We start from the raw sequence: 15,959 nt of genomic DNA, 5'->3' as shown, positions 1-15,959 counted from the left end.
CACCCGGGAGCAGGCAGCACCCCCTTGCTTTGAATAGTTTGTTTTCTAGAATCACATAAACTGTGAATAATACGCTTTAAATAATTGCTACAGCCACTGGGTATGAGGAGAGCCATCGCTGTGAAAAGAACCGACAATACTGCTTCATTATTTTAACCCAACCTCAGCATCACCTGAGATATTAAAGTAATTACCGCCTAGTGGACGACTGGGGACTCCTGCACCTTGGCAGGCAGTGTCTTGCCTGACACTCAAAACAGTGTCACGGGGCGGAGGCAGGTGGTGGAGGGTGAGCGCAGGCGCCCCAAGGTCCTCCTGGCCCGTTAGAGCCTGGGCTTCTGGGGAATCTTCGGTACAAAACTTTCCCAACTGTGCACAGCCGACACGTGCTGCTCACAGCGGCTGCAGACCTGGTGACAACTTGGTGAATATGAGGACAAACAGCCTCCGCTGAGAAAAGCGCAGCAAAGCTGAGGTGGTGCCCGTGGACTGGCCCCAGGAGCACTCCCTGGGGGTCGCTTCCCTTATCCTGGGGGTCGACCAGCGCGTTCCTGGGGCAGCCACAGCGAGGAAAGGTGCACCTGCCCACACGCAGCAGGTCTGAGCCCGTCCCGGGAGGCCTGTCCCCACGCAGACATGTCCTCAGGCAGGGGGTGAAGGCCCCGGAGCCCCAGGGCTGCTCAAGGGCTGGATCACTGAGGGAAAGCGCAGCGTGTTTTCAGAAGAAAGTGATTCCACTCCTTAGGTTGAGATCAAGGAAGTGAAGATCAACATGAGATCCCTGAAGACCCATCACGCTGGCGTATGGCCTTGTGACTCGTCCATCCTGCAAAGTGGGGGCACTGAGCGCAAAGTCATGAGCTTGCTTTTTCTTCTTAGCAAACGGTGACGACTAAGAAGGCTTGCTTGTGAAGGTGGGGCATTATTTTTTCAAATTTACTTTTATCTATTTATGCATACAAGAGCTGGGTGGAGGCCAGAGTGCAGGAGGGTGAGAGGACTCCCCAGAGACAGAGTGGGGAGCAGAACAGGCAGATCCACTGAAACACACTGCCGAGGGGAGTAGTGGGGAGACAGGAGAGGTCTGCTGTGCCATGTGGGTAGCTCCCTGGCCAGGGATTGAACTCGTGCTGCAGTGGCTGTGGATAGCTTCATAGTGCTGAGACTTAACCCCTGCACCACCAGGGAGACCCTGGACTATTATTCAATTAATCCCCAGGTTTGCTATTTCCTGTAAATCCCTGGGTTTTGATACTGTCCATAGGTGAATTTGACATTTGCATTCAAGCTGCGGTAGACAAGTTTTACAAGGACAAAGGCAAGGAAAGTGCTATTTTGAACTCATTAATTTTATCCATTGTCTAATAGAATTTGGCTTGACATGTGGGTACCAGGTGTGGCACATTGGGGGAGCTGTCGCCCCCAAGTGTGGGAGTCGCCCTGGGAAGCCCCCGTGGGGTGAGGGGCCGGCAGGACCCACTGCTCGGTGTTTCTGGGGGCTCCCTGGGGACTGCTCGCTTCACCTTCCCTTCGCCGCTGTATCAGTTTTGTCTGAGGAGAAGACTAATTGTCCACGTGTTCCTGTGCCCAAACTTTTCTCCTAAGTGCCATTACCAGCCAGCAGCTTCCCTTCCCTTTTGTACTTCTCTGCAAAGATTTTATATCCCGTGTACTGGGACAAAAATATCTTTGGAAGAAGTGTTTTATCTATATTTTGTAGAAAGAAATAAAACAGGGAGTGTGTGTTGTCCAATATATATCAATAACTTTATGGGGAATTGATAAAATAGGAGAAATGATTCCAGATAAATATACATTTAAAAGAAAGGGTTGTCCTCTAAGAAGGAAATTCAGAGTTAAAAAAAACACACACATTTTTTATTGAGTGTATAGCTGTCACACTTCCATGTTCTTTAATCTCTTTTTCTTGCTTTTTTATCACTTGGTTTTTGAAAACTTAATTCTCTGTGCTGTACTTTGGGAAGTAAAAAGTATATCCAGAATGAGAAAACTTCTTAAATTTCGCTTTTTATTAGAGCAAAGATCCTTGAACGGAACAAGAGAGAAACAAACTGTGGAAGATTGATGGGGGAGTGGAGGAGAAGGCTCTGTGGAGCGAGCGGGGCGCTGCTGACGAGGGCCGTGGGCCTGATCCCAGAGCACGCCCGGCCGCGTCCTCCACATGGCCCAGAGCCTCCTCGCAGCTCTGCCGGGGCTCCCGATACCTGTAAACGTGATTTTCTATCAATAAACAAGAAAGCCACACCCAAGCAGAGGTGCAACTACGATCAGTCTCCCCAAATTCTGAATGATGCTCTTGGCACGTAGCTTTTCTTAACAGTTTTACGACAAATAATCTAATTTATTTTCTGCAATAATTCCCTATACATGGGATGCTTTGATAAAGTCAGTTTTTAAAAAAGCACTGGCTTGGTGAATTGCTGGCTGCCTGGTCCAGGTTGCCCAGAGCCAGAGGCGCGAGCCAGGGGGTGGCCAGGGTGGGCTGTGCCCCAGCGGCAAGCGCAGCGCCATGGAGTTGGGTCCAGGGCCGATTACTCTATGGAGAAGTCAGGGGCAGGCAGAGGAAGTGCTGGTGAATCAGCAGTCTCCTGCTTGGGCTGATGTCTCCCGACAGCAGGTGGATTCTGGAAGCGCCCCCTTCCAGGAGTCGGCCAATGGCCCCGTGGAGTCAGGCCAGAAGGATCATTCCGTGGAAGAAGGCCCTTGGCTGCAGGACGCCCTTATCTCACGCGGCGTTTCTGTGTCTTCTTAAGCACAGAAATCACAGGCCTGTGCGGGGAGCAGGCTCCAGGGTCTGGCATTGTACTCAGGGGAGCTTCGTTGCTTCGGGGGAGCACTAACCCCCTTCGTGCTTGCTGCCTCACTCAGGAAACGCAGAGGCACTGATGTCCAAGAGAGTCCTTGTTGCGGGTAAGGAAGAGCCAGGAGATCCTGTCCACAAGCTGCGCCTGGCACGCGGGTCTCACAATCTTCCCTGGAGGTTCCTCAGGGCCGAGCATGTCCACCCTCGGCAAGCCCGGCATGAGGGGGAGAGACAACACTAGCTGCTTCCCCGGGACATGGGGCCAGGCGGGAGCCCACAGCATTCACGGCAGGTTCTGCTTGTCTTTAAATCTCAGCTTCATCTGGACTTCGTGATGTCAGCCCTCACAGCTGGTGTCCTAGGTGGGACTGCAGAAACTTTTTAAACCATCATTTAGTTAAATCTGGAAACAGCTTCAAGAGCACGCTGGCAAGCTCATCTCCTTCTCCTCATAAAGATGCACGCGTGCATATGGGAGAGTTTCTTTTTTTAATCTTTTCTGGTGTTAATATCTTCAAGTAAACAGAAAAAATATCTGATTTTCATCTACTGCTTCTTAGTATCTGTGAAATTGCAGGCTGTGGCACTCACACTTAAGTCACAGATGAGACTTTCACACAAAAATATGAAAATCACATATATTAATATTATGGTGAAGTCATGAGTCAAAATGAACGAAAGTTCTGTGCACACAGATTCCGTGTATCCAAGTGTGCTACTTCAGAGCTGAGCACACCTGGGGGTGGTCTCCATGTGCCTTGAACACGCCTTCTGGTGTGCGACAGGACACTTGGGCAGGCTATAAAAGCCACCCTGCCCATCACCTCCTCTGTGTGGCGAGCAGCACCCCCTAGGGCCTGCCCAGGAAGAAACGAGGTATATTTAAGTCCTAGGAAGATGTTCTTTACGTCAAAGTCACCTTGATTCTTTTTTTTAACAATGTGCTTCCTAGTGCAGTGAAAACTGTATGATTAAAAATAAAAACTCTCTATGAATAATTTTCAGTAAATTTAGTGAATTTTAAAAGTGGCTGCAAACTTATGGAAGATAAAAAGTTCTTAAAAGTTACTGTCCGAATATGAGCTAAGGATGGTGGCAAAGGTGTTTGGTCTCTCGTTCGGGAGCAGAACAAGAACAGAGAGCAAGGTCAGGACGTCGCTCCGGCCTCATAGCCACAGGTGTGTTTGGGGTCATACGCTCAGGTCTGCAGGTGAGGTCACTTGCAGAAGCCCACATGTTCAGTCAAGAGGGCCATCCTAGATCGGGCCAATATCAACAGAACCAGGATTTTTCAGCCTCAGGCAATCCCGGTGCAAAGGCTCTGGGGTATTATTAGCTCTCTGCTCTGACCTTGCCCCACACCCCACTGAGGGGCCCCCTGGAGTGGAGAGTGTGAGAGGGCCCTGGTGTGGTCTGACCATCACTGGTCCCGTCCCCCACAGAACACTTGTCCTCCGGCACACGCCTCCCGTCAGCAGTGACTCTAAGCTCGTGCCCTCATCACCTCAGCACCCACCGGCCGTGCTTAAAGGGAGCAGGATGTGGGGGAGTGTGAGCTCTGCACCTGACACTACATCTGGTCTCCACATAAGACTGGGCCTAACCCTTGACGCTCTCCCACCTCACCCTACCCTGCTTTCCTCTTGTCCAAAGTCTCTGGGCCACGACATGACCAGAGAGGAGCAACTTCAACCCGAACCCCACGGGAGGGCCTCACCCTGCTCCCCAGAGTGACAAGGCTCCAAACTCTGAACCGCAGCTGCCAGCTAAGGGCCTTGGGGCCACTAAGGGCCTCTGGGGTACTGAGTGCCTTGAAGGTAGGGTATGCAGACTCCAGTCACTCTGGCTTCCAGGCCTGTGTCTGCCAAGGCAGGCTGTGGGTGTCAGCCGTGGAAACGGAGCACACACGGAAGCGGGGAGGACCGCTCAGACATGGGGAGGACCACTCGGGCATGGGGAGTGGGGTGCAGCACCGGTGCTGCCCATCTGTATCAATAGCACTTTATCTCAAATAACGACCGATTCCGGAGCCTGCCCTTTTAGCCAAGTTCTGCTAGAAGGAAACGTGTTCCCGGTCAGTGGATCATCCACACGGAGCTGGCCATTGTCCTCGGAGTCACGGGAATGGAGAAAAAGACAAAGAATTAAAACACAAAGAAGGAATGAAAAGAAGATCAATTCCAAGAACAGCATCAAGAGGTGATGTCATGAGCAGTGAAAGTCAAGCTCCTTGAAAATCAAGGGCAAGAGAGCCCCAAGCTGGGAGGCCTAGGGACGGGTCTGTCACGCTGACACCACTCAGACCCCCACCCCCCACCCCGCCAGGGACAGCCCTCCATCACCTTGACGGCCGCCAGCAGGAGATATGCTAATTGGACGCCTGGCCAAGACCAAGCCACTACTTCATTTCATAAACGGTGTGTTCTTTTTTTCTGGAAGAAAAGCGGGGAGAAGCAGGAGGAACACGGGTATATATTCCGGGAAGAACGTCTTGGAACATAAGTGGGGATGGGTGAGACTCGCGGAGCAGCATGAGAAGGTCACCTTCCCCTGCGCTCAGAGGCCCGCCCGGGACAAGGGCCTGGCAGGCGATCGATCCCGGGGCGTCTTGCCTTTGAGCCCCATGTACACGCAGCTGGTTATCTGGGCCCACAGGCTCCCCCGTCCACTCTGTGCCTTCCCGGTTTGAGTAGGGGGCCCACGAGTTGCTCTGCCTGTCTGCCTTCACCCCAGCTGCACCCCACCCTCCCCGCCTTCCAGAGACACAGTCACTTCCCACAGAGGAAGACCCGGCCCCTCTGCAGCGGCACCGAGGCGCGGCCGTCAAGCTCCCTCCACTCCCCGGGAGCGGCTCAGCCTGGCTGCCCCCAGAGCTTGGCCCTGAGCCGCAGGGTCCGGTGCACTCTGGGGGGTGCCGCTGGGAAGGAATTCCCTCGGTGGGGTCTCAGCACCGGGTTGATGCTGCAAACTACCCTGTAAGCCTCCACAGACTCACCCGGGACCCTGGCGGGGTGGAGGTGGCGTCCAGGCCAACTGGCTCCCGCGGAGGCACGGCGGCCCTCGCACCAAGCACTTGCGATGGCTGCGACCCCGCCAGAAACAGGCTGAGCTCACCTTCTGCCCTGTCGCCTGCGCCCCAGAAAGTGCTCGTAGTGAGGATGTGCCGGCACCTGGGGGGCCTCACGCGCACGGGCGCTAACAAGGTCATGCCTCACAACCGCCAGCAGCGCAGGAACGACCGACCGTCCGAGGCGTCTGGAGAAGCCGCTTGGGGCTTTGCACCTGTCATCCCTCAGCACTAGCCAGAAAGGCCGGATCTCCAGGGAAACCATGCTGCATTCAAAGGCGCCCCCCACGGCTTCCTGCATGCTGGGCCCCGGCCTCGTCCTCCTCACACGCCAGCCGGCCCAGGGCAGCGTGATGACGACGCTGCTGTCGACTGGAAACTCATTCAGGTGAGAAGCCTGAATTAATTTTTCTCACTTCCCCAGACACCTAAGAGGAGGCAGCTGGCATCCTGTTCTGTCAACAGAGAACACCCCGTCCTCTCGCCCCCCACACGGGGGCTCGGGGGTTGCAAACCCCACTCCCAGGTCTCCGCTTGCTCGGCGCGTGTAAGACGGAGCACGGACGGCGTGTCCGGAGCAAGGCTCCTTGACCGTCTCATGGAGCAGGAAGGAACACTTCCCCACTTCTGGCAGCCGGAGGCATGCAAGGCGGCCAGAGCCAAGGGAGCTGGAAGAAGCCACAGGAAGGGAGACGCGCCACTGCAGCTGTAGTGCTGCTCCGCCTCCCACTCTGCCCTGGGGAGCAAAGGCACGGAGGGCATTAACACGGCACTCGGGCGAGCCAAGGGGGCAGGGGCCAGGCTGAGCCCCCGCTGAGGGCACAGACCCTTCACCGGGCCGGCCGGCGGGCGGCACCACGGGGTCAGGGCCGGGCAGGCGCCTGTGTGTTGTAGCGTGAAGTGAAGTGTGCAGAGGCCAGCAGGGCCAAGGGCCAGGCGTACTTTAAAGAACTTGCAAATCAGTGCTAATTATGGCAAAAAAAAAGTTGTTGTTTTTAAGCCTTGTCTTGGGATGTGGGTACTGGCTCTCAAGTAAGTTTCAGCAGAGGGGATTGCCTTCAACCATTGGGGTCCTGGGGTTACGGAGCACCCCACACTCACAGCAGGAGAGCCCGGGGAGCAGTGGGCGGGAAGAACAGGTGGGCGGGGAGGCCAGGACCTGGACCTAGTGCTGATGTGCACTTACGTGACCGTGTGAGTCCATCGGTTACACGGAGCCCGGCCTACTCATGTGCAGAAGGAATGACCACAGATAAGGCACTTTCAGAATCGGCTAAATGCACATAAATTCCTAGTGGAGACTGACAGGCCCATTGTTGAAGCTCAATAAACACATTATTTACTTATGCATACTCTGAGTTGCTTATTATCAAAAATACACATGTAAATATATATATATATATATATAATAGCAAATACTTTAAATACAAAAAGTAAAAATCAAGAAAATGAAACTGCCTATAACCCTACAGCAAAGCAACAATGACCAAAATGACCCTCACAGCGTGACTCTGCAATGGGGACTGACCGGCGGGAGGGCGCTGGGCAGCGGGACAGCAGAGCGGGTGTGCCTGGGGGCTCCCGCCGAGGGTCGAGCTGGCCGTGCCCCTCACACTCTCTGCAAACATCCTTCCTGGCCTTTTGTTTCCAATTTGTACGACGTGGACAAACAACAGTGGCCTCGGTGCACGGTCGCTGAAAGAACAGTCAATGCAGCGATGCTGGGAACACTGACGTGCAGAGAGCGTCGCGCACCTGTTAGACACTGTCATGGTATATTCATGCAGCCAGCACCCTCGATGTAGGTGACGATTGAGGTTTAAAGGTTAAAAGCAACACAAATTGCTACTTGATTTTCACCTGGAGCTGGGCACCGTGTTAGGTGTTGCAGCGACTCGGCTGTGTCTCGGAGAACTGAATGAACGAAAGAGACACACCAACAGGAATTAAAATGGAATACAGTAAATGCTGGTTCCTTCACTTAGATTTGATGTGAGAACCTGCTGAGGTGCTTCTTTAAGATGAGATGCTCTGACCTATCTACTGCGGCTGTGATACTCCCTCTGCGGCTGCTCCGAGGAGGGCTGCTCCCAGATGCCGACTGCCCGGCTCCCGGCTCCCCTCCTCCCTCGTTCTTCCTCCAGGCCTTGCTGGCCCCGATGTTCACCTGTGGGAGACCCATGACGTTCAGGGGAGCAGCATTCTTTAATGTCTGACACTTGGTGTCCAAGAAACTTCTCTGCTATTGAGTTAGCCTCGTGCATGATGATTTATGAGGCTGCTTTACATTAAAGTATTTACTTGTGCTTTGGAAAAAAATGCATTTTAATTCCGTCTTACCAAAGGAAGACATTTCATTAGACACTGCAGGTGATTTATTTTACATATGACATATTTTCTCTCATTCTTGAGCTCAGCAATTCTCCTCCTCATGGCTGCTAAACAGAAACATTTTGGTCAATATTCAAAGATTTTTTTCATCTGAAATGGCTTCCTATGAAATAAGAAGCAAACCATCATGTAGCTGTCTCCATACATATACTTGTCTTTGCAAAATAATACGAAGCACGTGCACTGTCAAAGGTCGCTGGACAGTCACCGAATACACTGGACCCTCCTAGCCTCGCCGCACCCACCCCAGCTCAGTGTTCACTGCAGGCAGCTTCTCGTCCTCTGGGACACAAATGCCATCTTTGGAGTTTAAAATCCACATTCACTGTAGGGAGTTGATAGGATTCCCTGGTGACGAAATAAAAGCTGGGGGCAAGGCCAGAGGCCAGTGCTGAGAAAGTGCCCAGAACACCCTCGGGCCTCGTGGGGTGCTGAGATCCGACTCCAGTTCCTCACCAAAGGCGCGGCCCTCAGAGAGCTGCAGCCCTGCTCAGGGAGGCTCGGGACGCACCGTGGGACCCAGGCGAGAACATCTCTGATTCCTCCCCATCGACAGGGCAGTGATGCGGGCAGAGGGCAGGTTGGCTCCTCTTCCTGCACATGCTGCTCCACTCTCAGCCCCCCATGCTTCACGCAACCCTGCATCTCGATAAACAGCCCTTGTAGGCCCCGGCCTAGGGCACACAGGAGTGGCTGCCCTTTGCGGTCACCTGGGAGTCTGTCAGGAGGGGACCCAGAGGGCAGGAGCAGGGGCAGGCGGGCAGGGACAGGACCAAGGGCAGGGGCAGGCCTCAGCTGTGGATGCCTGGCCTCCTCCCCTCCTCTGCACACTGACCTCCACCCAAGATGGCAGAGCCAGGCTCCGCGTCCTCTCAGGCTGAGTGCGCTGAGGACATTTCGGTCGCCTACACCATTTCCCAAGGTCACTCAAGTTGCCGTGGCCAGGCCTCGAGTCCACAGGCATCCGAGGCCACGGGAAGGAAGAAGTGGCATCGTCGTGAGCACCACACGTGGCGTCATGGTGGAGACACACGCATGTCCCGCGGCACAAACTCCCAGAGCCCTCATGCCGGGGATCATGCAGAGCTGCCCCAGGCTGAAGACACCTGTGTCCGTTCTGGACTCCACTCCTTACCATGTCAGGCCCGGTTTATTGTTCCACATATTGTAAAATTATCATGATGCAATAATGTGGTGCCACCTGGGGTGAGAGACCCTAAATACCCTATGTTTTTCCTGAAGACCAGTAACTCAGTAAAATACAAATTTTAAGAAGTAACAAGAGCAGAAAGCGAGGAATTCACACAACAGTGGTCTGTCCTGGCATTTCGACACCTGGATTTTATGCAAGGCAACGTCTTTCCCAATTTCCATTTCCTTAAAGCGATGCAAAGGGGAAAGCAGATGTTTGCTTGTTGGGGCTTGTCTTGTTTCCACGGTTTCCATGGATGCTGCCTCCCCGGCACAGACTCCGGTGCGTCAGGGGTGAGCATGCAGTGGAGACCCCAGGGCTGGCAGGCATCGGGGCCTGAGGCTCCAGAGCCCGTGGCCAGCAACGAAGGGAGAAAGGGGCGAGGCCGGCTGCGTGCAGGCGTGTGCAGAGCCACGCGGGAGAGGCGGCCCTGCGCGTGCAGCCAGGGGAATAGCGACGCCTCGTGGGATGACTGGGGCTCACTAGGGTGCCACGGGATCTGCCTCAGCCAGGTGGAGGCAGATGCTGGGGGGCAGCAATGCGAGGGCAGCCAGGTGCGTCCCGGGGCCGAGGCGCCACGATGGCAGGACACGTAGTGCCAGCACCGGCCAATCTTCTTCCTCTTTCACAGAGATGCAAGTGCACAGAGCAGCAGGTTCATCACCAGGGCGTCACGTATGCGTCCGTCACAGGAAGGGCACCACGGCTTATGAGACCTGCTCGTAGGGTGAGAGCTGCTGAAATGGCCATGGTGCATATCTCTGAGGTGCCACCTCTGATGGACACTCGGGGGAGGAACACGTTTCCGTCATCAAGACACACCCAGCTCCGGGACAGCTGCCGCCACATCGTGGATGCACAAAAATGCCCCTTTGCATTTTATTACACTAACAGCAATGAGGTCCTCTAGCTGCGCCAGAGACGTCTCCGCGTTCTAAGACAAATGGCTGTCTAGGCTGGAGCGGCGTATTTGTTAACCGATAACGTGCTTTTCTGTGTTACTGGCTTAAACATGGTGTTTAATATATGTCTTTAAATGACAGCATTGTTTGGGGCATCACAATTAGAAAGCTCCTCAAAGTGCCACAAAGAAATCAGTCTCGCGAGCACATCTCTCTGAGTGATGATGCTGTGTAATGACGTGCGAAGCTGACAATTGGGTGGAATTTGCTCACGCAAGTTGAAAAATTTGAGGATCAATATTCAGTCCACACCTCTGTGAGAAGCAATGGGTTTAATTGATGGAAAAAGCCTCAGCACTGGCTAATGATTCCAAAATGATCTGAAACTCATGCAAATCAGTCGAATTAATGATATGTGAGTGATTACAGAAATCATTTTTAAAGCCTTCAAGTGTCTACAGCCAGTCACTCATCAAATGTGCTAGAGAAGGCGGTTCAGCGACTGCATGGGCATGGCGTGGAGAGACGTCCCCTGCTGTCCCGCAGCCGGGAGGCACCTGCCACCTCAGAGAGGCGACTGGGACACAAACAAGTCCGTGCGGACACCCCTCACACAGGGCACTCGTCCCCAACACACACTATTCTCTATGACTGCTGCTCCCCTCCCAGCTCCCCCCAGAGGAGACACAGCATTACACAGTCCCTCCACAGGAAACTTCCAGAATCCCTGATTTCCCTGTCAGCAACCTGGACCTTGTTAATGAAATAGATGAAGATTCACTCCGTGCTTAAGATAAGCTTCCCATAAACATGCCATTCCATCGGGACTTCTGCAAAAATCAGGTCGCGGGAGTGTCTCAAGCATATTCACTGCCGTATGAAATTCACGTTCATTCAGGACTGAGTTCTCATTACCAAGGTATTGATCTGCTAGAAAACGCACATGACTGCACTGCCGCTGCCCTGAGCCCAGCGCCTGCCTGGCCCAGGACCAGGGCCGCCGCGCAGCAAAGCCTTCATCCCCACCACAGAGTTGTGACGCAAAGCCCTGCCCCATGGACACAAGAAATGTGTTTCCAGTGAGACTCCTTCTGGCATATAACTATTTTCATATGGAAAGCACACGTGTGTGCACACACTCACACACTCATGCATGCAGTAAGATGGCAGCACCCAAACTCAAGCTGCCTCTGCTGGCCGCAACCCCTTATGGGACATCTTGCGGTTTAGCTCCGCTTCTTCCTGCAGGACAACAGGCCTCACATGCTCAGTTTCCTCATCAGCGTCCACTCTGGCGACGGCTGGGCCGTGGGCACGGAAGTTCCACACTGAGACGGGACAGGGATCCAGGCGGGGCGCGGGCCGCCCTGGACAGGAAGCACGTGAAGAGACAGCAGACAGTCCCGTGCCTCCTCAGCTCTTGAAAAAATATCATGCCGCTTCCTTTGAACCTCCAGTTTCTAATGAGAAATCTAATATCCTTGCTTCCACTGTATTTCCTGTGTAAGTAACTGTTACTTCTCTCCCTGCTTCGTTTTTCTTCATCTTAGTTTTCAGAAGCTTAACTATGATGAATCTTGTGGATTTCTATGGGATTATCCTGTTTGGAATTTATTAAATCTCTTATACCTGTAGACGTTCATAACATTTGGGAAGTTTTTCAGTCATTACTTCCTCAAGTACTTTTGAGGCCTCACCCTACTTCTCTTCTTTTTCAAGGACTCTAATGACAGAAGTAAAATACATTTTCTTATCCTCCCCAAGGTCCCTGGGGATCTGGCTGGTGAGGTGTTTTTAGTCTATTTTCCCGGTGATGTTCAGATAGGTGATTCCTCCCATCTCCAAATTCTCTGATTCTTCCCTCCTATCTTCTCCATTCTTCTATTGACCCTTCCCACAGGATTTTTTCCAGAATTATTGTATTTTTCATGTCTAAAAATGTTTGATTCTTCTTGCTATCTTCTACTTCACTGCTGAGACACATTATTTCAAGCATGATCACAATGGGTAGCATTAGTTTGTAACAACTTTCCCACATCTCTGTCACATCCTGTCAGTTGTCTTTTCTTACTCAGTTTGAGGTTTCTCTGGTCCTTGGTATGACAGTGATGTCATGCTGAAATGGGGTTTTTACATCATTATATCATGAGGCTCTGGGTCTTTTTTTTTTTTTTTTAAGATTTATTTATTTATTTATACAAGCACTGGGTACAGTCAGAAGCGCGGGAGGGTGAGAGAATTCACCAGAGCCAGAGCAGGGAGCAGAGCAGGCAGAAGGACCGAAGGACACTGCTGAGGGGAGCAGCGGGCGGCAGGAGAGGTCTGCGCGCCATGTGGGACCCTCGCCTGGTGGCCGGGGAGCAGCCTGGGATCGAGCCGGCACTGCAGAGGCTGCGGGCAGCTTCGCAACCCAGCGCTCAACCGCTGCGCCACCGGGGAGGCCCGCTCTGGGTCTTATTTTAAATCTTGTTTCAGCCAGGCTCCTCTGACTCCACTCAAAGTAGAACCAGAAGCAACACCTCATTCTACCAGAGGGCGAGGGTCTGGTCCCCAACTTCTGCTCTCACCCCCTGGAGAGGACATTGCTACTGCTGAGTGGGAGGGGTCCAGGCTTGCCTGACATCACCCCGACTCCCCCTTGTCTGCTGTGGAGGGCAAGGGCACCTCACACTTCAGGGGTTGGAGGAGCTCACTACTGCCCGACAGGGAACAGAGATCCAGTTCCACTCAGCCTTGCGTCCCCGCCCAAGGGGCCGGAGCACCTCCCTGCACTTGCTGAGGAAGGTGAGGTTCCCCGCGTCGCTGTGCTGGTGGAGGGAGACCTCCATCTTCCGTGGGGTGACAGCTAAGAGTGTCTTCCCAGGACATCCCTTTCCTCCTCTTCCGCTGGAGAGCCAGCGAGCCTGAGCCAGCTTCGTCTGCACCCACCGATGTTCCTCTGCCGCTGCCTTCTTTTCCTCTAAGTCTGCGCAATGAGAGTCAAAAAGAAAACTCCAGGAATTCACCACAAAGTTTTCCCTGGAACCCCAGGTCTCTGCCCAGAGTTGTCTAGTGCTTGCTTCTTGCAAAATGCTCAGGGGTTTTAGCTGAACCTAGCAACAGAAAAAGGGGGAGTATGCCTACTCCATGCTTCTGGAAGCAGCAAAGCTGTTACAGTATGATTTTTAAAGGAGGATTCTAGAATACCATTCAGCACTCACTTCCCATATCTACAACCCTGTTCATAAACAGGTCTGCTTCATACATAAGTTGTTTTGCTTTTTCCTCTTGAAAGTATATTATTATCTCTTACTGATGGTCAGCGCTCAGGGCACAAAAGAGCTATTTCCTGTCAGTAATAAGCTTTCAGTCCTACAGTCTGACCGGAGCCTCACCGCACTGCTGTCGCCCCTGAGAAGCGGAGCCCAGAAGTGTGTGTTTCCAAAGCCCACTATCAGCACTAGCCTCGCTCTCCCGAGGTGGGTTAGTGAAATGTTCTACAATTACACAGTGTTCTCACCCCTTTCCATCCACTGACACATGAAGTCAGACAAAGCAAAGAAAATGGAAAGGACTGACCAGAACAAGTGAAATATGAATTGGGGCCTACCGATCGGGTCCAACCCTAGAAGGCAAACACGTCTTTCCGTTGGTATTTTTAAAGCTCCAAACTGTGCACAGTAAGAACATTATAAGTTTTAAAATCATTATCATGCATCTGGTTTGAAATCAACAGTCCACAGACAAATCCTGTATGGAGTTTCAGGAGCAGCACCTCCTAACAGGGGAACATGTGAGGGTGCCAGGACCTAAATCTATGTACCCCACACTCAAACACTCTCGTCCCCAGCACCAGCGTCCACGCCCTGGCACTGGCACCCACGCCCCAGCACCAGCACCAGCACCCAAGCCCCAGCACACACATCCCCAGCACTGGGCCTCCACAAATGCACATGGGTTGAACACTGCGTTAGCTGCATGTGGACAGCTGCCCCACCTTCCAGCAGAGTAACACCCAGACACAGGCTGTGATGTCTGGCACGCGCGTGTGCTTCAAGATGCCATTGGTTTCCTTTCTCAACTGAATGTGACTCGTGGGTGCCCACTTCAGAAGCTGTGCTCCTCACAGGGGCTTGACTTTCCTCTTTATTTTTTTTTTTTAAGATTTATTTATCCATGTATACAAGAACCAGGGTACAGGCCAGATGTGCAGGAGGGTGAGAGGACTCACCAGAGAGAGCAGGGAACAGAACAGGCAGACTGATTGAAGCACATTGCTGAGGGGAGCAGCAGGAAAGACAAAAGAGGTCTGCTGCGCCATGTGGGAATCTCCCTGGCTGGCCAGGGATTGAACCTGTGCTGCAAAGGCTGTGGACAGCTTCACAGCGCTGCACCCAACTACCTGAGCCACCAGGGAGGCCCTCCTCTTGATTTTAAGTGTGTGAGTCTGCAAATCCTGGGTTGACATCACCGTGCAGCCTGCGCAGATGTGACCCCTCCCCTACCCCCTCGGCTGGAGCCCTCAGCTGGGATGCAGCGGGAGCAAGAGCAAACCTCCCACGATCTGGAAACACATGGAAACCAAGCACCATTGTGGAGTTCAAGGGCACAGGGGCTGACACACTTGAACACGAGCCTGTCCAGGAGAATGGGCGAGACCCTGGTGGCCTCAAGCCATACCAGGGGCCCTCCCCGGCTTCCACGGTGGCATCATTGCCGGCCAAGGTGCCAACAAGCCCATTCTGGATATTCGCAGGACGATCTCGGGGAGGAGAAACCAGACTCCCATAGAGTGTGGACGAGGGAGGGGTTCATGTCAGCACATGGCAACGTCAAGGGGGTAAACTGAGTCAAAATATGAGCAAAACAGCCTAACTGAGCACGCTGGCTTGTAGAAGCGGCTCCACAGAAGGAAGGAGCTCAACCAGGAAGGCTCCTTAAGTTGAGGCCAGACACCCAGTGCCACAATGAGGACGAGTTATGTCAAAGGGGAACCAGCCTTACGTGAGAGTGAGGGCATCCGCCAAACACCCAGGCCCCGGGTTCTATGTGAGGAGTTGACTGTGGCATCTGCCTGAAAGCCTCACAGAAAGCACGAGACCAAGGAAATAAGCCAAAGCATAAATAACTGAGAATAGATGCTAACTAGAAGCAACACCTACTCTCCGACTAATTACTGGTGTGATTCGCCCCTAATTACATGGCTGTGGATGCGTCTTTTCTTGCTAAGTCTTCTGCCAAGACGGCTAAATCCAAGCCCAGTCCACAGCAGACCTAGCGGGGTTTCCTGGCATGGGGTTTCTGTCTGTACCTGTCCTCATTCTGTCTCGTTTTGCTGACGTCCAGCTCGGGTGAGTCCCCTTAACAGAATGACCCCCAACCTCTGTGACATCCCAGGGGTGAAGTCACATGTGGCTGCTGCGCCTGCAAGGCCCGGCCAGCGGGTTACAGGGGCTGCTCCACTGAGGGCTGCGGGTCGGCCCGCAAGCCTCACCCCGCTGACACCTCACACGTGCCAAGATGTCAGATGAGCTTCTTCACACCACCGTCCTCATGGCTGGGTGGGTGTGTCCCAGCAACACCACAGGGTAGGGGAAAATTTTA

At 53.2% G+C, this 15,959-nt stretch overlaps 1 protein-coding gene and 1 long non-coding RNA gene across 2 annotated transcripts in view; one reads left to right on the top strand and one right to left on the bottom strand.

Annotated features, from left to right (window-relative positions):
- CNTN6 (contactin 6) overlaps positions 1-15,959 on the bottom strand; it is a 302,895-nt gene that overhangs the window by 243,174 nt on the left and 43,762 nt on the right. The gene's annotated exons all lie outside the window — the stretch shown is intronic.
- Positions 15,806-15,959, top strand: part of LOC119254889 (uncharacterized) — a 30,714-nt gene continuing 30,560 nt past the window's right edge. Inside the window, exon 1 of the long non-coding RNA XR_005127405.2 lies at positions 15,806-15,943. This is a non-coding gene — a long non-coding RNA (uncharacterized LOC119254889). The remainder of the gene's footprint in view (positions 15,944-15,959) is intronic.

This window comes from Talpa occidentalis, unplaced genomic scaffold (genome assembly GCF_014898055.3).
Source record: "Talpa occidentalis isolate TD23 unplaced genomic scaffold, MPIMG_talOcc4v2.1 talOcc4.10, whole genome shotgun sequence".
NCBI lineage: Eukaryota > Metazoa > Chordata > Mammalia > Eulipotyphla > Talpidae > Talpa > Talpa occidentalis.
The sequence above is the reverse complement of the archived record's forward strand: the minus strand, read 5'-3'. Positions and strand labels throughout refer to the sequence as shown.